Here is a 22,381-nt window from a genome sequence, read left to right on the forward strand (position 1 = left end):
AGGGAGTGTGGAGCAATGTCTTCCTGATGCCATTTGGCTAACTTCAGGGATGGGGATAAACAGTGTGGCCTGCTGGCTCAGCCCCTTTCTGGCTTGGGGATGTTCTTCAAACAGACAGAAAACACACAAGTAATGCCTGTGCCCATGAAAAATCTTTAAGCATTAATTACGTTCCTTATTAGCTCCAGCCGGCTGCAATTGCTCATCAGACTCACGGCTTTGAAGTGTGCCACAGAAATTTCAGATGAAACATTTCAGTCCTTCTAATTGCGCTGGAAGCCGGCAGGAGCGCTGGGGTCTGTGTTCAGAAGCACGGGGTCTTCGGTGGCACAAGATCCATCAAAGTCCCGCGTCTATGAGCTTTTAGGGAAGACAGGAAAACAGCAACAGGGAAAACAGCAAATCAAAGTGAGGAAATCCCACCCCGCTGGCATCCAGGAGTGTGTTCTTGGGAGTCAACCTTGCTTTGATTTTCAGATTACGTTTGCTTGCCACATTGATTATTTTTGGTATTTTGTATACACTTGGAAATTCTAGCAGAATGTTAGTGGCCATGACCTACCTCACACTTCACAATGTCTGGAGCAGTTTCCTCAGAGCCAGAAAATTGCAGCAGATGAGGGTGACACGTTCCACCTGGGGTCTCAAACACCTCGCTGTCCTGCTGTGTCCCCCAGGAAGGCTGGAATCTAGTAGGCAGTGGAGCTCAGTTGCACATTGCAGCTCAGTTGCACATTGCAGAGCTTTATGACCCTGGGAGGCAGCATGGTGCATTGCCTGTCGACCAAGCTGGAGAACCTGAGGTTGATCCAAGAGTTTGAATTAAAGGCAAAAACAAACAAACAAACAAACAAACCTAAAACCCCCAACAAAACAGGTGTGGTGGAAGACACTTGCAATCCCAAGGAGGAGACAGAGACAGAATGGGCCCCTGCGGCTGCTGGCCTGTCAACCTAGAAGAACAGGAGAGCTCCTGGTGGGAGTGAGGAATGCTGAGGAGAAACGGAGAGTTTGGTGTTTGACGGTGGGGGGAGGGGCATAGGAACAGTGGGACAGGGAGTGGAAGGGGTTGGAGATTCTTAAGGAAGTTAAAATATTAACCTCTAAATTAAGCAGAGTAGATATGGGGCTGGAGACATGGCTCAGCGGTTGTTAAGGGCACTTAGGTCCAGAGTTCAATTCCCAGCAACTACATGGTGGGTCACAACCATCTGTAATGGGATCTGATGCCCTCTTCTGGTGGGTCTGAAGAGAGTAACAACGTACTCACATACATAAAATAAATAAATACATAAACAAGCAAATAGATCTTTAAAACAAACAAAAAATAGAGTAGATAGAATCCTAAGGAATAACTCCTGAGCTTGATCTCTGACATACACATACCACATATTACATGCATATACACACACCACATATACCACATATACACTGCACATACACACACTCAACACACATGCACTATACACCACACACATATGCACACACCACATATACATACATATATACAAACAAACAAACACACAAATACCTCACACACACGGCACATATTCACCACACACATACCACATACAGACCACATGCATGCCACATTACCATATGTGCCTATACACAAACCACACATACACACACCACATATACACCACAAACACATACACCACACACACCTCACACATACCATACACACATACATGCACACACACATACTTATACATGCCATATATACACATATATACCACACATATACACACTGCAAACACACACACACACACACACACACACACACACACACACACACACACACACATATATATATATATATATACATATATATATATATTCATTCTATACACATACCACAAGCACACCCTACACATACATACATATCACATGCATACACACACCACACATACACCACATATATTGTACCCATGTACACACAAACACACACACAACACATTCATACCACATGCACACACTATACACACATACATACATACCACAATACACCCACCACATGTAACTTTAGTTTTTCAAACCTTATTTTAATGATGCTTCTTCAACACTTTAACCTCCCTTGTAGCCCACCACCCACCAGAGGTAGTGAGAAAGAAAGGACACAGGAGAAGTGGACCTGTTTAAAAAGGTTCTTTGGAGTAACTCCCATCTGTGTTGTCTTGAAATCAGCAGTTCAGCTCACAGGTCAGCAGAGGCAGTTTGATCCACTCGCAAACACTTCATGGGTACACCAGCAGTCCAGTTCAGTAGCGTCGGGTTAACAACAGTGGTGACATGTCCTAGCAGAGACAGCCAGGCCTCAGTCTTGGCTCCAGTGAGCAGGAGAGACCCAGAGGGACACCAGAAGTTCTCCGCTGTGCCTCTCTCAGGAAGGCAAAGATCAGAGAAGACTCGAGACCCACAAGCATTGTACAGTTGGCTGTACCCACAAGCCAAGCTCCATCTGTCACTCCATGGAGTCCTATTTATACCCTCCAAACATCACACATCCTCGATGGGCCTTGCCTCAGCATGTGCATCCAAGTCTACAGAGTCCCGACAAATGCAGCTAACCATGCAATGTAAGGTGGACAGTGCATGTGTGTCATTAGCAAAGAATCCTTTATCACCTGTCCTTTCACGTGCTAGCTTTAACAGAACATCCTCTCTCCTGTATCTGCTTAAGCGAAATGTTCCTTCAGGAGTCTGTCTTAGCCTTTCACACCTGTGTTCGCTTCAATGAAATGTCCGTTCAATGTGTTTGTCCCAGCAAAACACCATCCAACCAACTTTCCAAAGAACCCTTAAGTTTCTACTTCAACCATTTACACAGATGCACATACCACACACATACCACATACACATATACCACACCCATACATAACACACCACATACACACACCAGACACACAACACACAACACATACATATCACCCACAGACACACTCCATATATACCGCATACATATGCATCTCACATATACAACATATACACACATACTAAACACACAACACATATACACCACACACACATACACACACATATTTACACACACACAGCACACACACATACACACACTATATGTACACACACACCATATACACACCACACACACACATACACACACTGGTGCACACATGTGTACACATACACCCCACATAATACACCACCTTTATGGTCCAGAGGGTGCAAATAAGGACGGGGCTGTATAGGACAGTCTGTGGCAGTACCAGGAGGAGAATGACTCTCATGTGACAAGAAGCATTGACATCCAGCCTCAACCTTGTTCTCCTTGGATGAGGGCTGTTGGCCCAGTGGCCTTCGGTGGCTGGTGTGGGCTGGATGGGGTGAGCATTAAGTTCCTGGATGTGATAGGAGTTCTTCCTACAGGGTTTGCTCCACCTCCAGAAAGGCTCTTCACTTCCTGAAGCATCTGGGAAGGGCTTTGTGTTTGGGACATGGACGCATCTCCATTTTACCCAGGGCGGTCTCTGCTGTGATGTCTGAGGCTGGCCCGTGGAGTGCCATAACCGGGAGAGAGAGCCATATGTGTTATTCTGGGGACTTTATAAGGAAAATGGAAGTCTACTTTCCGTCCACTTTAACTTAAGCATACCCATGCACAGAGATCAAATGCCAAGCATCAGAAAATGAATGGCTTCCCAGCAGGAGAGGCTCAGCCGTGAACTCAGAGGAGTGAGTTTGCCATGAGTTCTCCAGTGAGAGTGTCTGGTCTGCACGTGGAACCTGGGCTTTGTCTGAAGCAGGTTGAAAGGCTACTGCTAAAACACTGCAGAATGTCTATAATAAAAGTATCTATGTGGTCTTCACTCCTTCCTTGTCCTGTTGCCAATTCAATATAATCCCTGGGATATTGTGAATAGGACGTTCACATGAGATGCCCTCTTGGGATGACTGGGTGGTGAGATATTATAATAATAATAATAATAATAATAATAATAATAATAATAATAATATCTGTCTCAAGGCCTCTCTTACTGCTTTTGAACTCAGACTGATGAAATGACTCTGGCTACGACCCTGAATTGCTTCATGAGGAGAAGGCCTGTGTCCTGTCTAGTTTTATCTTAGCTTGATACAAGCTAGAGTCGTTGAAAAGGAGGGAACCTCAATTGAGAAAATGCCTCCCTAAGATCTCTCTGTAGGGCATTTTTGAACTAGATGACTCATGGGTGAGCCCCCAGCCCTTGGTGGGTGGTGCCATCCTTAGGTTGGTGATTCTGGGTTTATAAGAAAAGCAGGGTGAGCAAGCCACGAGGAGCAAGCCAGTAAGCAGCTGCGGCATCAGCTCCTGCCTCCAGGTTTCTGCCCAGTTTGAGTTCCCACTTTTGCTTCTCTCAGAGGACTGTGAGTCTGGTTATATAAGCCAAATAAACCTTTTTCTCCCCGGGTTGCTCTTGGTCATGGTATCTGTCACAGCAATAATTACCTTAAGGAGAAGGGAAGTTGGTACCACCAGTTGGTATTGCTGTGACAGATCTGACCACATTCTTTGTGGGAGGATTGTAAGATGACTTTGGGACTTTTCTAAAATCCACTGTGTGTTCAAAGCTTGGTGAGCTGCCTTGTGGGACCTTGGAAGATATGAAGGAAGCCAGGGCAAACAATGGAGGCCTGGCTTGTGAAGCTCCAGAGGGAAGTTACTTAGGGTGAGGGTTAGGGTTAGGGTTAGGTTAGGGTTAGGTTAGGGTTAGGGTTAGGGTTAGGGTTAGGGTTAGGGTTAGGGTTAGGGTTAGGGTTAGGGTTAGGGTTAGGTTAGGGTTAGGTTAGGGTTAGGGTTAGGGTTAGGGTTAGGGTTAGGGTTAGGGTTAGGGTTAGGGTTAGGGGCTAGGGCTAGGGCTAGTGTTAGGGACTAGGGCTAGGGCTAGGGTTAGGGTTAGGGCTAGGGCTAGGGCTAGGGCTAGGGTTAGGGACTAGGGCTAGGGCTAGGGCTAGGGCTAGGGCTAGGGCTAGGGTTAGGGACTAGGGCTAGGGCTAGGGCTAGGGCTAGGGTTAGGGTTAGGGACTAGGGCTAGGGCTAGGGCTAGGGCTAGGGTTAGGGTTAGGGACTAGGGCTAGGGCTAGGGCTAGGGCTAGGGTTAGGGCTAGAGTTAGGGTTAGGGCTAGGGTTAGGGCTAGAGTTAGGGTTAGCATTAGGGTTAGGATTAGAATAGGTTAGGTTAGGGTTGGGCTTAAGGTTAGGGCTAGGGCTAGCATTAGGATTAGATTAGTATTAGAGTTAGGGTTGCTGTTGGAATCAGATTCAGGCTAGCAATAGGGTTAGATTAGTGTTAGTGTTAGTGTTTGTTAGTGTTAGTGTTAGTGTTAGTGTTAGTGTTAGTGTTGGAATTTGGATTGGGGTCGGGCTCATGGTCAGGGTAAGGTTCAGTGTCAGGGTTAGTATTAGGGTTCGGTCAGGGTTAGTCCCTGAGTCACTTAAATGTTCTATCTGAGCCATATGCTGATTTGTGTTGAGAATCTGTTGTTCTGGTTAGCTGTAGCTGAAGAATCATTTGTGATAACAAGAGACCAGAAACACTCAAAATTTCACTTTTCAGGAATGTTGGCACTGGTCAGCAGGAGATGAGAACAGTGAGACAGTTGCAAGAGACAAGAATCAGTGAAATAAACATATGAGAAACGTTTTCTCAGAATCTCCACACAGAAGCTGTGTTTCAGAGGTGGCCAAATTTGTACCTCACACTAACAGCCAAACTTGGGAGTGTCAGAGTCACCTCAATGGTGCTGGTTTTGAAGGTATGGAGGGAGTGCAGCTGAGGCTTGGCACTGTGTGGTCAGGCTGGAGTTCCTGAAGAAAGCCCAGGAAGGAGTATTGGTAAAAATGCAGCCCAGGTGCAGCAAGCCACGCCAGCATTTGGAGATACAAGTTTTATTGGATGAGCAACAAGAACAGCAGCAGCAGTGGAGTGGAGATGGCCTGAACTGGAAAGACAAGCTGTGTGTACAGCAGAGGGCAGAGCCAGAGAAGTGACCCCAAGCCCTTTGGAGGAGCCCAGAGGATCATGAGTGGGTCCCTGATGACTGGACATTGAGTTATTTATACATTGGGAGTTTAGATTTGATTTGATTTAGTTGTGACTGTAACCCGGGCCTTTCTTCTTGAAGTAATAAAGTATTTAACTTAGTTTTGATTTTACAGGAGCCCAGAGTTGAGAGACTTTGAACTTTTAAGAAGATTTTGGAATTTTACAAGTATCTTGAGTTTTAAGAGAGACTGATTTTTTTTTCCTTTCGAGACAGGGTTTCTCTGTGTAGCCCTGGCTGTCCCGGAACTCACTCTGTAGGTCAGGCCTCGAACTCAGAAATCCACCTACCTCTGCCTCCCAAGTGCTGAGATTAAAGGCGTGTGCCACCACTGCCCAGCAAGACTGAATTTTCAAGCGTTTGAATTTTTAAAGACTGTGGGAATTTTAAAATGTAGAAGGTTCACATTGTTATTTATGTGGGATCTTGGAGATGAACAGGAAGGATCCGTGATGTGTTTGTGTGTCAAGCTGACAAGGGGTCAACTGCCCTGGCTGGTTTTATGTCAACTTGACACACACCAGAATCTTCTGGAAGGAGGGTAACTCAATTTAGAAAATGTAGGATCCAAGTGTAGGGGATTTTCTTATTTAGTTATTAACATGGAGGATGGCTCAGCCCATGATGGGAGTGCTGTCCTTGGGCTGGTGGAACTGGGTTCTATAATAAAGCAGATTGAGCAAGCCATGCAGAACAAAACAGTTACACAGCACTCTTCCATGTCCTCCGCATCAGTTCCTGCCTCCAGGTTCCTGTCTAGTTCGAATCCTTATTTTGGCTCTTCTCAATGGACTTCAAATCTGGCTATGTAAGCCAAATAAACTTTTCTCCTCAACTTGCTTTCAGCCGTGGTGTTCATCACAGCAATAGTAACCCTGGCAAGAACAGTTTGCCTCCTGAGAAGCCACTGGGAAGCTGCAGAGTTAGGCATCTCGAGCTTTCCCATGCCCTGACTTCCAGCCCTGGAGAAAGTCTGTAAACTGAGTTCTATCACATTAACAGCTACTTAACCCCTCAGGGCCATAGAATGAAATCTCTATACAACCCCTACAGGCCAGGGTTTGCACAGCCCCAGGTTGGTGAGCATAGAGACATGGAGGCACCATACTCCAGAGTTGGGAACTGGGGCAAGGAGCTCTACACGCCAGTGATACTACACAGCAGGTTCCCATCATGTCAGGAAAATCTAGAAAAAGGCTAAAGGTATGCATGTAACAGATGGTCCACTGTGTGTTATGTGGCTGCAATAGGTAAATTCTGAATTTTGAGGCCTTCAGAGATCTCATCTCAGGACTGATTCGTGTTGCTGATATGCCTTTCCTGCCACTATTACATAACCTAAGGACTCCTGGGCAAATTTCCTGCAGATCAACATGAAGATGAACTTTTATGAATTAATGCTGTTTAGATGAATTCCTGATTTGATTCAAATAGTTTTAGGAAGAAAGTCTTTAGAGGTGGTTTTAATTGTTTTGCCAGGAAAGATGGAATAAAGTTAGGATCAAGAATAGAATGTACCCCCTCCTCATAGAATAGTAAGTGAAAGCTGCATAATAAGAACACAATGAACTTTCAGTTACACTAAAAAGAGAAATAGGCCGGGACAAACATCCATTCTGGGTCGAGCCAAAGGATGAGGCCACAGGTGTGCACTATGATACAGCAAGGCCATGTGAAACTGTTGCTTTGAACTTATAATGAGCTTATAAAGTGAACATTGCTCTGAACTTACTATTGACATCCTTCTTTAACTCCCCTTTTGTGTAACATTTTATTTAATGAGATAATTTTTTAAAAGAACTTTGGTCTAAGAAGGTATAAAAAGGCCAGAGAAAAGAAATAAAGTGTGGTTTGGGGTGCTCTGCCTCATCTATCCAAATGTATATATGCATATGTTTGTTTGTCTACACATACATGTGTAGATATATGTGAATGTAAGTATGCATGAACACTTATGGAGTTGATGAGATGGGCGGTCAGGCCTGACCAGTGTGTGTGTGTGTGTGTGTGTGTGTGTGTATGCCTGCCTATTGTCTGTGTAATTTTAATTATTTTCCTTTCTTTCTCTCTGTCTCACAAGGAATAAATGAGTTCCAAGCCTGGCCAGTGAGAGGTCCTTGAGACAGAGAGAAAAAAAAAACAGCATTTATTAAAGCACCAAATAGTAAGATTATAAGGCCAGGGACCATCAGTCTTTGACCTTCTTCCAATGTAGTGTCCCACCCAGTACCATTCCCCTAAATGCTGAGGCAGGCCACAGACACCTCCACTTGGACATTTCTGAGTCGTGTCCCTTTTCAGACCCTGCCCTGTAAGTGTAAACATCTCTGGTGTCTTTGACTTGTCCCAGCAAGTTTCTGAACAAGGGTTGCAATGGGAATGCAGACAGTCAACCATCCAGGCAACAGCAGTTGTGCTTGCAAACATGGGGATTTGTGGATTTGAGCCCTTCCCATGTGGGTCTCTGCTAACTCTGGGCAGTGTGAGAATTCATCTGAACTGCAACACAGTCAGTTGGTGCTGTAGAAATGAGGTGGGGAACTGTTAGCTTATTAATCCAAGTATGCTTTTAAGCCTTTGACAGCACCTGGGTGCCTCTCAGTGATGCCCCTGCTAGAGCAAAGTCTTATCACAGCCAGCCCAAGGCATGGCCTTGCATCTCGTCCTGTGTGTGAATGAATGAATAAATGAATGAATGAATGAATGAATGAGTAATCATTTGGAGACAGAAGTTAAAATACGGCACATCTCCAGAGAGCAATGAATTCTACTTTACAATCTGTTATGTGGAGACCTAAGAAGTAGCATCTAAGGGCTGGGGAGATGGCTCTGTCCAGCAGGGTGACCTCAGTCTCCATTCCCAGCACCCACATAAAAAGCTGAGAGTGGCAGACTAAACCTGCAGTTCCAGCTTGGAAGGGGGGGGCGAGTCTCAGGGGCCCACACCTACGCAGATCAGTGAGCTCCAGGCCAGTGAGAGACCCTGCCTCAAAAGTAAGGTGGAGAGAGACAGAAGGTGGAGAGAGGGAGACTGAAGAGGACATACAGGCCTCCTCTCTGGAGGGTGCCCAAGCTTCCTCTCTAGCCTCCACACTCAGGTGCACACAAACATTCCTCAGACCAAATAAAGAACATCATAGTTCCAAATATTCAGTTAACCATCATCATATCAGTTAAGTGAGAATCAGGGAAATAAGAGTGTGAACTTGTATGGACATTAGCTGCGGTGAAGGGCTGGGCACAGCCCCGTGTACTGATCAACAAATGCAACACCTGACATCAACTTCAGGCCTTTCCACAGCACACAGGCATACACACCACACAGCCATGCACACCACACAGTCATGCATACCACACAGGCATGAGCACCATGCCAGCATGTACACATGTGAGCATGCACTGCACGCAGGCATGCACACCACATAACCATGCACACCACTCAGCCATGCATACCACATAACCATGCACACCACACAGCCATGCATACCACACAAGCATGTACACATGTGAGCATGCATAGAACACAAGCATGCACAACACATAGGCATGCACAGCACATAGGCATGAACACCATGCAGGTATGTACACATGTGAGCATGCACAGAACACAGGCATGCACATACATATGCATGTACAGCACACAGGCATATATACCACATAGACATGCACAGCACACAGGCATGAACACCATGCAGGCATGTACTCCACACAGGCATACACACTACACAGGCATGAACACCATGCAGGCATGTACACATGTGAGCATGCACAGAACATGGGCATACACACCACACAGCCATGCATACCACACAGGCATGAACACCATGCCAGCATGTACACATGTGAGCATGCACTACACACAAGCATGCACACCACACAGCCATGCATACCACACAGGCATGTATACCATGCAGGAATGTACACATGTGAGCATGCATACCGCACAGGCATGCACACCCTGGGAGGAGAAAAGCTGAGCTGAGGGAGCACCTCCAGAAGTTTGCCTTTATAGACGTCTGCAGGGGCGTTCTTTTCAGTCATGATTGTTGTAGGAGGGCCCAGCACACTGTGGGCAGGGGCTACTGGAAGGTGTAAGAATGGGAGCAGAACATGAGCCTGGGAGAAACACAGCAGCATTTCTTCATTACTCCTGCCTGAGCTCCTACCTGAGCGTCGCTCATGATGGACTCTAATCGGGATACGGAAACCAAATAAACCCTTTCCTCCCCAAGTTGTTCTGGCCACGGTGTTAATCACAACAACAAGGAATCAAACTAGGACTCCCTTGGAGCAATGCCTGGTAGAGACAGGTGATGGTGTCACATGGCAGAAGAGAGCCATGCTCAAGGGGCGACTGAATTACCCAGGTCTCTCATGGTTGTTCCGAGGCTTCTGAAACTGCCAGCCACTATGCATTAGGAGCCTCAGAGAAAGACTCTCTGATGGTTGCTAACATTCCTCTCCTCTCCTCTCCTCTCCTCTCCTCTCCTCTCCTCTCCTCTCCTCTCCTCTCCTCTCCTCTCCTCTCCTCTCTGCTCACCAAGGAGAGATTTCTGTTCCTTTGTGGGTCAGTTCACAAACCTCAAAAACTAATAAGCTCGGAGCAAATCTCCAATGAGGAAATGTTTACTTTGTGTTCCTAGACCATCTGAGCTGGCTTTATGAACACAGCCCTCATAATTTCCACATCTGCAAAGGCTCTGTACATTAATGTGCAGGAAAGATCAGACCCAGCACACAGGCTTGTCATGCTCCATAAAAATTTAATGGAAAATAAAATGCTTGTTCAAAAGATCAATACCGTCATTCTCTTTCACCAAACGGTGAATGACTGTTTTCATAAAATAATAATAATGCTAGCATATTGATTATGGAATGGGGACCAGACTGTTGTCAAAGATGCAGTCATTTTTAATTTTTTAATGTCTTCCTGCATAAACACCCGCTGCTGGAACTGGGCATCTGTCACTATAAAGACAACGTGAACCGGAGAGGATCCCGTGCTCTTTGTCATTTAGCAGAACCATTGTTCTGGCAGACAACTGTCAGAAGATAAGACCTATAGCAGCCACTACAGTGTCCCCGCAGATGCCCCTTAAGAGATGTTTGATTGTATGCTTCATAGTTTTGTGTCAGCTTGCTGCTGGCTGAGGCCATCTGAGAGGAGGTTGGAACCTCAATTAAGAAAAAACGCTCCACAAGATTGGGATTTAGACAAGCCTGAAGGGCATTTCTTAATTCGTGACTGATGGAAGAGGCCACAGCTCGTTGTGAGTGGTGCCACACCTAGGCTGGTTGTCCTGGGTTCTATATGAAAGCACATTGAGCAAGGTAGGGGGAGAAAGCCAATAAGCAGCATCTCTCCATGGCCTCTGCATCAGCTCCGGCCTCCAGGTTCCTGTCCTGACTGCCTTTGATGATGAACAGTTTATGTGGAATCATGAGTAAAACAAGCCCATGATAGACGTTCCTCCTCACATGGTTGTTGAAGAGTGTGTGTTTCATCACAGCAGGAGAACCCCCTGACCAGGACAGTTTCCGGCTCAAGAGCCGGTGGGGGATTCAGCTGCTGGACCCAGGATTCTCTTCCATACACAACACGAAGCTCTTTGAGTCATCTCACGGAAAAAAGCAAGGTAGCCACCTGGCTCGAATCTGGCCATTGCAGACAGGTCACTTGTCTAAAGCCCACACCTCTGTAAAATAATGTACTATAACATTTGTGCAGCTGTAACACTAGTTTAGAGACTCAGCTAAAAGAAGGAAGCATTTAGGAGGCTGTGGAGATGGCTTAGGGGTCCAGTGCACTTGCTGCTCTTACGGAAGCTTGGAGTTCAGTTCCCAGCATTGAAATCAGGATGTTAACAATCAACTGAAATTCCAGCTCCAGGGGTTCTGCTGCCCCCTGCTGGTCACTGCAGGTACCTGCACACACGTGGCACACATAGATATGCAGACAAACACATATACATACAAATAACAAATACTGAAAAGGGAAATTTTTGTTTGGCCTTTTTATGTCAGAAACATTAGATTAATAATGAATAGTGTTGTTCTCAGCTTGACACAATCTAAAATCACCCGAGAGAAGGACCTCTAAGAATCTCTGAGAGGGTTGTTGATTTTGTTTTGTTTTGTTTTTCATTATTATTTTTTCACGATATATTTTGGTCATATTCTTTTTCCTCCCACTAGTTTCTAGATTCTCTCCATATTCCTACCCACCCAACTTAATTCATTCCCCCACCCACCCACCTAACTTTTTCTCTGAATAAAAGACAGGATCAGTGAATGACAAAAAAAAAAATCAAAATAAAATCAAAACAAGAAAAAAGAAGAAAACCAATAAGACAAAAATAATTTACTGAAACAAAATAAAAAAGTACACACATACAGAGAGAGAGAGAGAGAGAGAGAGAGAGAGAGAGGTTGAGTTTACTAGTCCCTCATGGTAAAAGCTTCTGAGTGCTTTGTTAAATGCTATTTTGTGTGTATGGGTGTTTTGTCTGCATGCATGTGTGTGCACCATGTGCCCACAGAGGCTGAAAGAGAGCATCAGATCCCTAGAAAATGGAGATATTGACAGTTGTGAGCCACCCCGTGGATGCTGGAAACACACACAACCAGTGCTCTTAACTGATGAGCCATCCCCACAGCCCTGGCCTCTGGGTGTTTTGGGTTCTCAGGCTGCAGGACAGACTCACAGAAGAAACAGTGACTCTGCCAAACCACTTCCAGATGTCTGCAGAATGCAGGAAACCAGGAAGGAGTGCCATGAAGTAAGGGCATCGTTCTTGTCTTCATGAGTTCACCTTGTTACCAGAATCTCCCTCTTGCTATAATCACACACACACACACACACACGCACACGCACACGCACACGCACACGCACACGCACACACACACACAGAAAAAAAATCTCACAAAATGTGTAATGCAGTAGTCTTTAGACATTGACTTAAGAAGTATGTGGCTATGCTCCCCTATGAATGAAAACAATCAGAGCCCCATGCTGACCCTGTGCTGGCCCCATGCTGGTCTCATGCTGGTTCCATACTGGCCCCATGCTGGTTATTTGCTGGTCCTGTGTTGGCCCTGTGCTGGCCCCAGGCTTGTGCTGTGCTGGTCTTGCACTGGCCTGTGTTGGCCCTGGGCTGGTCCTGCGCATTGGCCCCACACTGACCCCACGCTGACCCAAAACGGGCCCCATGCTGACACCACACTGATCCCGTGCTGATCCCATGCTGGCCTGGTGCAAGCCCACACGGGGATGGTTGTGGATTGCCAGACAGCAAAATATGAAACACGTCAAGGATGCTGGAACCAACAGGAGCTGACTATACAAAGGGCATCTTGAGCTCCAAGAATCCATGGATGGTTCCATGAATGTCAGAATTCAGTGAGAACTATGAGGGTTGGGTGGGGTGGGAGAGACAGAGAAAGAGTAGGCTAAGACATTTCCCAAGCTCACACGAGGATGAAAATTGTTTGTGTTTGCCCAGACTGGAATGAAAGCCAACCTCAGACAGTGGGAATCAGAGAAGTCTATGCCTCAAGTTCATGACTGAGCCTTTCAATGTCAGAAAAGCATTGCTTTCTTAGTACCCTGCACTAACTCACTCTACATGGATTATACATAACAGACTCCATCTTCTTCATGACTGCCCCTGTAGGTAACTGAGTTATAGTGTTCTGTGAACCAGCCACATATACACAGCAATAACTGCAACCCCAGGGAGAGGGGTGCTCTTTCAGCTTACCATTCCAGGTTACAGTTCATCATAGCAGGGAAGTGTCAATGGCAGGAGCTGAAAGCAACTAGACACAGCCACAATCACAGGCAGAGGGAGAACAAATGTGTACATGTTTCCAGCTTAGTTCACTCTCTTCATTGGAATAGAATCCAGGACCCAAACCCAGGGAATGGTGCCTACCCATGGTGGGCTGAGTCTGCCTAGGGGATAGTGCTGCCCATGGTTGGCTGAGTCTTCCCACATCAGTTAAGGTAGGATCAAGACAATGCCACAATTATGCCTTAACCTGATCTACACAGACTCTTACTGAGTCTCTCTCTCTCTCTCTCTCTCTCTCTCTCTCTCTCTCTCTCTCTCTCTCTTTCTCTCTCTCTCTCTCTCCAGATATCAAGTTGACAAAAACACACATACAGAGAAAGATTAATACAATGTAGACATTTCTTAATAAAAGACCAGCAATTGAAGTCTTGTGATAGAAATGGTCTCAGTGAGGAGGAAAATAGGAAATAATAAAAAAAAATTGCTATGCACAAAATGAAGAACATGAATACAGAAATTGTGAAGTTTTTCTGAATAAATGATAGTCTTCCCCTAACATTGTTAAAATCATAAACTCACAAAAGCAAACGCCTCAATGATTCCCAGTCAAAGTCCATTCCATGAAACATCACAAAATTTAAAAATGCAGAAATAAATAGAAAACATTTTTTAAAGCTTGTGGGTCGTGGAAATTATCTCAGAGGGACAAGCAAGACCACAAACACTGCTTCAGAAGCTGTGCAAGGCAGAAGGTAGTGGAACAGTATTTAAATATACTTATACCTCAGCCGGGCAGTGGTGGCGCACGCCTTTAATCCCAGCACTTGGGAGGCAGAGGCAGGCGGATTTCTGAGTTCTGCCTGGTCTACAGAGTGAGTTCCAGGATAGCCAGGGCTACACAGAGAAACCCTGTCTCCAAAAAAATAAAAAATAAAAAATAAAAAAAATAAGTAAAGGACCTCTGTGTTTGGAGAGATGGCTCAGCCATTAAGATCATGTGTTACAGAAGGTCTGAGTTCAGTTCCCAGCACCCACATTGATGGCTTAAAGCTCCTATACCTCCAGCTCAGGGGCTCTGTTGTCCTCCTCCAGCCTCTGTAGGCACTGTGCTCATGTGCACATATGCACACACATGAGTACAAATAGGAAGAAAGAAGAGTGCATTCACATCTTGTCTAAACCATAATGCAACTATGTGTCGGCACTATGACGTCTACTACTAATTTCTGCTATAATGTAACTATGTGTCAGACACACACTTAGATGTAGTTATGATAGATCCACTAGTGATCTCTGCAGTACAGTCAGCCTTGAGCAGTCAGCACATGCCCCACTCAGGGCAGCCACCAACAGTCCCAACGTTCTTAATTTCTCAAAAAAAAATTATTTTATTTAAAATAAGCTTGCATCACATTGAAGCGTGTTTTGTCTGCATGTAGGTCAGTGCACCATATGCATGCCTGATGACCCTGAAGCTCAAAAGAGAGCATCAAGTTCCCTGGAATTGAATTTCAGACCGTTGTAAGCAGCTTTGTGGGTGCTGGCAATCAAACCTGAGTCTTGTGAAGGAGCAGTCAGTGCCCTTAACCACTGAGCCATCCCTCCAGTTCACCTAGGCTCTTCCATCTTCTGCAGAGCCCTCAGGATCACATCTCCCCTCTTTAGTAAGTTTCCTGTTTGCCCTTTGATTTGCCCATATGATTCTAGAACAGACTTTTAAAGGCTTATTTATTTTATTCTTTTTAGTTCACTTTATGTTCCTACCACAACCCCTCTCCCTCCTCTCTTCCAAGTCCCATCTTTACAAGTCTCTCCCCTCATTGCTCCTACCCTTCTCCTCAGAGAAGGGGAGCCTACCTTGGATACCGCCCCACCCTGGGGTAGCTAGTCCCCGCAAGTCTAAGCACACGCCAAAGGAAAAGAGACGATGAAGGTAATATTGGCGCAAAAACCTCCTTTTCTGCTCTGAGAACAAGGCGAGGTTGGATGTGAAGGGACCCCAGAACCAGGGCTGCCAGATTGGAGGGTGGGGCCTGCTCCAGGCCCTGATGCCCAGAGGCTCCCCCTAGAGGGCATGTCAGGAACGATGTCTCTGATTATTAGGCTGAGGAGACGGTCTGGCACGGGGAGATGCGTGCTTGCTACTTTTCCCTTGCCCCTCTTCCCCTCAAAAAACCCTAGATGAGCAGCTTAAGGAAAGGGAGGGTTGCTTTTGCTCGTGGTTTGGGGGTGTGGTCAATCGTGGGGGAGCGCAAGGCAGCTGATCTCACTGCATCCACAGGCAGGCAGGAAGCAGAGAGAGATGAATGCCGGTGCTTAGCCAGCCCAGGACCCCAGCTTATCTAATGATGCAGTGCACATTCAAGATTGACCGTCCCTTCTTACATCTAAATCTCTCTAGAAATGTCTTCCCAAGTAGTTGTCACTGTCCCTAGGCATTCCTGTCACTTTGACAATGAAGCCCCACCATGACAGGGGTGTGCAGGAATCCATATGTGAACATATCTACGTATCTTACTAAGTCACATGTCTCGGTATTTAAACACAAGCGTTAGATACACACATAGCGTTAAATATAAACAGTAAGGAGTTGTGGGAACTTCACAAAACCTCCGAACTGCTGTGTGCAAATTCTTGGAAAGACCTACTCACCAAACTAAGGACTGGCCTGTAGGAAGTGGGTGAGGCAGATATGGTGCAGGTGGGAATTCAAGAGCGCTGAACACTTGGGGACAAGGAACAGTATCAACCGCCTCCTCCCCGAGGACCACATGCATGTAGTGCTTATGCAGGCCAGAAGAGGGCGCTGGATCCCCAGAGCTTCAGTTACAGGAGCTTGTGAGCTGCTGGGAACCGGAGCTGGAAACGAAACATGGGTCCTCTGGACGAGCGGCAAGTGCTCTTAACCACTGAGCAGTCTCTTCAATTCTAAGAGGCTGGAACATTGTAGAAAAATACGTAGTAAGCAATGAATAAATAGCAAGGTAAAAGCAGACACACAAAGGAAGGAGTGAGCATTGAGGAAGCCCTTGTTCCGCGGAGTGTGAACGAGACAGAACCCACACGGAGGATCTCAGGCCAGCTTCCCAGCATAAATTACATAGTTAATAATAACAGCATGCAAAGCGACACAATTACCAAATAAGACTCTGCTAGAACACAAATACAAATAAAACACAGTAGCAGATGTGGCCTTTCATTTTAATGGCCGTTAATTGCCTTTAAAAAATATCGTATAGATGAGTTTCACTCCTGCGATGCAAGGCTGAGCATTATAAAATCTATTCGCATAATCCTTTCTATCAAAAACCAAGGAGGGAAACAGATTTTACTCCATTGATGGGGACAGGAAGCAGTTGATGAGATCAGATGCCACTAACAAGACACCCCTAGCTGGGCAGCTATTGGCAATCAGTAGCTGCTGAGAGAGGGAGTGAGAGAGAGTCGGCTGGCTTTTTTTAGTGTAAATCTACTGTGCTCCAGTGAAGGGCTGCACATCCAAGAGTTCCGGGGACAGTGTAGACTACACTTCTTGGGTTTACAAAACAATAAAAAAGATGACATAAAGTAGGTAAGGGGGTGGGCGCAGGAGAGGTTAATATGATCAAAATACAGCATGTAAAATCTCAAAGAACCAATTTTAAAAATCAAAACAAAACAAGAGAAAGGGATTGGGTGCTATGGTAAAAAGCCCTTCAGGGAAGGAGAAGACAGCTCTGAACTGTGATTGAAACAAACCAAACCAACTAAAAGCCAACCAGAGGAAAACCATGCTGATGGCTGGACAGACAGCTGGACATGACAACCGTGGCCATGGTTAGTATTTGTTTCTGGTTCTGAAGCAGGGTAGAGTTCCACTTCTGGAGCCAGCTTATCAGTGAGCTCCAATAGCATACAACACTTTGTTAATACAATACACATCAGCAGGAGGCCACGGGCCACCCACCTCAGAGAAAAGTGAGCTGGCTTCTTGTCTTGTGGCATATAAGGGAGGATCTGAAAGGCATTCAAGAGGGTGTCAGAAACAAAATGTTCAAGAAAAAGAGAAGTTCCTAAATAAGACAGAAACAACATGATGGTTTGGATGTGATGTCCCTGATGTCACTGGAATGCTATGTCTCCTGTGGGTGGCACCCTAGGAGGAAATATGCCACTAAGTAAGTTTCAGAGTAGAGTCCCTCTAAAATCCCTCACCAGCCTCTGCTTCTCTCCCTCTCTCTCTCCCCTCCCTTCCTCACCCTCCCTCTCTCACCCTTCTCTCTCTCTCTCTCTCTCTCCCTCTCTCTCTCTCTCTCTCTCTCCCTCTCTCTCTCTCCCTCCCTCCCTTCCTTTCTCTCTCCCCTCCCTCCCTCCCTCTTTCTCCTTCCCTCTTCCTGTCTCTGTCTCTTAGCTCAAGGAGTGAGCTCTCAGCTTCCTTCTCCAGATGCCTTGCCTGTCTCCTGCCGCCATGACACTCCTTCATCACAGACTGTAATCTTCTGAAACAGTAAGCCCAAATAAACCCTTTCCCATAAGCTGCTTTGGTCACGGTGTTCTATCACAGCAGCAGAACAGCGACTCATGTACAGATAAGCTGAAACAAATCTGAGAAAGCTAAAGGAGAGTTTCTAGTGGTAACTAACTAAACGCAGTTATTTCCAAATGCTGGCAGGTGTGAGGCGAAGGGTTAGCCATTACGCTCTGGAAACTTCTAAAGCTGACACGTGGGGGAACTTCACAAGTGTCAGCGCCACAGCAGGCAATCCATGGAGAGGTGTGCAGACAATTAACCAACGGGGACTCGGTCTCACTCATTAGCAGTCAGGGAGTGCAGTTGGGAGGTAAAGCTGGCGGTCTCTTTACAACAATCAGACCATAAAAATTAAGGAGAGCTTTGACACCTACGGTTGGCAAGGCACTCCAGAAAGAGCAAGTCAGAGGCGTCTGGTGGAGATATACATTTTTACAGCCATCTGGAAGGCATTTGACAACGTTAATTAAAATTAGAAATATAGATTCCATCCTTCCACATTAAAAGACAAATGTCCATACCTAAGGTTATAGTGAGAATGGGATGCTTCTGCAACTCGATTCCAAGCTGCCATCCAAGAGAAGGCGGGTTTCATGAGATGGGAGAGGGCATGTGTAAGTCGAACAGTAGGAAGGACGGGGAGAAGACAAACAGATGATCTGCTTTGGGAATGGTCAGCGTTTCCATGTTCTAGACCATCTGGGTAGATAGATTCACACAGAGACGTGTTGGTCACGGTGGGGCGTTCAGAATAACAGGTATTTACACACAGGTCAGTATGGAACAGGGCAAAGGGTTTAGCAGAAAGGTCAGAGGAGAGTCAGAGAAGGAAGAGAAACAAGAGGGAAGGAAACAGAGACACAGGGTAGATAGAGACAAAGTCAAAAGACAGAGAGGGAAGTAAGAGATGAAGGGAGAAAGGGAAATAGAGGGAGAGAGAATAGAAAACAAGAGGAAAGATGGAGAAGGGCAGGGAGCGAGATGGATGGAGAGACACACACAGAGAGTCAAAGGGGGACAGAGAGAGTCAGAGATGAGAGAGAGAGAGACAGAGAGATGGAGACAGAGAGACAGACAGAAACAGAGATAGACAGAGAGACAGAGAAGGGCAGGGAGAGAGATAGATGGAGATACACACACAGAGTCAGAGACAGGAGAGAGACAGAGAGATACAGAGATGACAACTGCATCTCTCTGGAGCCTCAGAGTAAGGGTGGCATGTCCCTGGTCCATGTAAGCAAGTGAGGATAGGAAGGCATGCTACAGCACTGCTCCTGTGACCATGAGGGTGGGAAATACAGAACACATGCCTTACAGACCCCTCACTTCCACCAGAGCTGTGGTAGGACCCTCCCTAACTACCGATCTGTTTCCTGGCATTTTCTGGGCTTTCTAGGGCTGTAATCCTAAGCTAAGCAAGGCAAGCACTTTTCCCTCAGTGTGTTGCTATGACCTTTGAAGCTAAGAGGCTAGCAAGCAAAACCTGACACCCACGGCTCTGACATCCACGGGGAGTGTTGCTGATCTCCCCACCCAGAATGACTCTCAAGGCTCTCTACGAATAAATTACCTTTGTTTAACCACTTTCCTGTGGTTATATCATAGTTAGAATTTGTTTTGCGAGTGGAGGCTAACCTTTGTCAAATGCCTCTGTAAGACCCTGTCATATCCTCTCTTCCCATGTGTGTGCTGAGGGAAGATAGTGGTGGTAAGTTAGAAAACACTGCCCATGTGTCTATTTGGGGAATAAACCTGCTTGCAGTAGCTGGTTGTTCTTTCCCTGGATAAGCAGCTCTGTTTCCAGTGTCTATTTGTCTCCTGCAGCTGATCTCTCATTATAGCCCCTGAGCTCCGGGGTAGGCTATGCTTGCATGACTGGGTGGGGAGCTTATGACTTGCACAAGGGTCCTCCTACTCCCCCGGGCGTTGCTGTAGGACGGCCATTCTCAGTGCCCTCCATGAAGGCACACAGGGACTGGGGGACAGCACAATACTCTAGTGTGATGTACTCTGATAGTACCAGACACATGCAAAAGTGTGAGTCTGACATCACTCGGCACACACACTGTGTCTGGGAACTGACATACAGCAGGTTCCTTGTCAGGTGTTGCTTCCACCCGCCCTTCAGTCCCCCCCTTTCACAGTCGGTCAGTTCGTCTTTTCTCTCTCCTCTTGGTGTCATTTAGAAATGATTTTATAGGGTCTATTTTTACTCCTTGTGTGGTGTGTGTGCTCAGATGGTAAGGCACCCACGATGCAAGCACGGAGTTTGGAATCCCAGAACTTACAGGAAAGCTGAGTGGAGCGGAACACGTTTGTCAACCCCAGTGTTGGGGAGCGGAAATATGAGGAGCCTGGAGTTCACAGCCAGCCCTGTGAGCCACATCTGTAAGCCTCAGGTTCATAAGAGACCCTGTCTCAAAGACTAAGGTGGAGAGTGACTGACCACTGGTACACACACACACACACACACACACACACACGCACACGCACACGCGCACGCGCACACACACGCACACATTCACATACACTCACACCACTCATATACACACACTCTCACACACACATTCTTTTTTTTTTTTTTTTTTTTTTTTTTTTGGTTTTTCAAGACAGGGTTTCTCTTTATAGCTCTGACTGTCCTGGAGCTCACTTTGTAGACCAGGCTGGCCTCGAACTCAGAAATCCGCCTGCCTCTGCCTCCTGAGTGCTGGGATTAAAGGCGTGCGCCACCACACCCACCTTCACACACACATTCACACATTCATGCACAGACACACATTCTCACACACTCACATGCATACATTCACATACACATCACACCACTCTCACACACACTCTCTCTCACACGTACTCACACATACATACACACTCACACCACTCATACACATATTGACATACACACATCACTCTCACATACTCTCTCTCACACACACTCACATACACACTCACACCACTCATATACATACACACACACACACACACACACTTTCACATATACTCACAACACTCATACACACCCATTCTCTCTCTCTCACACACATACACTCACATACACACTCACGCCCCTCATACACACATTCACATACATATACCACTCATACACACACTCTTTCACACACATTCACATGCACACTCACACCATCATACACACCCATTCTCTCTCTTGCACACACATTCATACACACACACCTCTGTAAAATGAAATGTAGCAGAGAAGTTTCTTTAAAAGAAAGATGAAAGGAAGCAGAGGTGCTGCCTCTGCTAGCCAGTAGCCCGACGGCGGAGGGCAGGATGCCAGGACTCTCAATGCCCGCCCGTGTCTCCTTCCCAGAAAGAAAATTGAGAAAATGAAGTGCAGCGTGTGCAGAGTGCAGAGACAAGCTACTCAGGAACAAAGTGTCAGAGGGCACAGAGAATGGCCATTTGGTTCCATGGCCGTGCTTCCCAAAGCCTGCCTGAGCTGGACAATGGGGTCACACAGCGGTCACTCTGGCCATCAGTCACTTCTTGCACTGACTCCTGGCCAAGCCTGCAGTCACTACAGGAGAGTCTGTGTCATCAGATGTAATGCTCAGTTCCGAAGAGGAGGCCTCACCTGTGCCCCGATGGAACAGGGATCTCCAGTTAGGGTGTTTATAATTCATGTCCCATCACCTGAGCCTTGGCTTTGTGCTGTGTCTGCCTCACCAGTTGGTTACGGTCACATAGGAATGTTGTGCTGGTATGAAAGATTCTGACAGCATTCCTCTCCCCAACCTTCTATGGAGGTGTAGTCCATGCTGGCCCAAAGAGGCAGAGAGCCCCACAAGGAATTCTGCTGACCTACCAAAGGTTAATCTCACCAACTTAAAGGGATTTTAAATTACCATAGAAACAAACAAGTGTCCCAGAATGATGGGGGAGGAGGGGTGTTCTAGACTTGGTTAATGAGCTAGAAGACCCATCTGAGGTGGGCGGCACCATCTCGGAGACTAGCACTGCGGACTGCATTAAAAGGGGGAAAGGCTCAGGCGTGTTCACTGCTATCTGCTTCCTG

At 46.3% G+C, this 22,381-nt stretch overlaps 1 long non-coding RNA gene across 1 annotated transcript; it reads right to left on the reverse strand.

Annotated features, from left to right (window-relative positions):
* Positions 1-277: 277 nt before the first annotated feature.
* Positions 278-16,757, reverse strand: Gm31055. Its single transcript, XR_391000.3, has 3 exons — positions 16,488-16,757; positions 563-798; positions 278-360 (listed from the first exon to the last, which is right to left on the reverse strand). It is a non-coding gene; the product is annotated as a predicted gene, 31055 (long non-coding RNA).
* Positions 16,758-22,381: the final 5,624 nt, after the last annotated feature.

This window comes from Mus musculus, chromosome 4 (genome assembly GCF_000001635.26).
Source record: "Mus musculus strain C57BL/6J chromosome 4, GRCm38.p6 C57BL/6J".
Taxonomy (NCBI): Eukaryota; Metazoa; Chordata; class Mammalia; order Rodentia; family Muridae; genus Mus; species Mus musculus.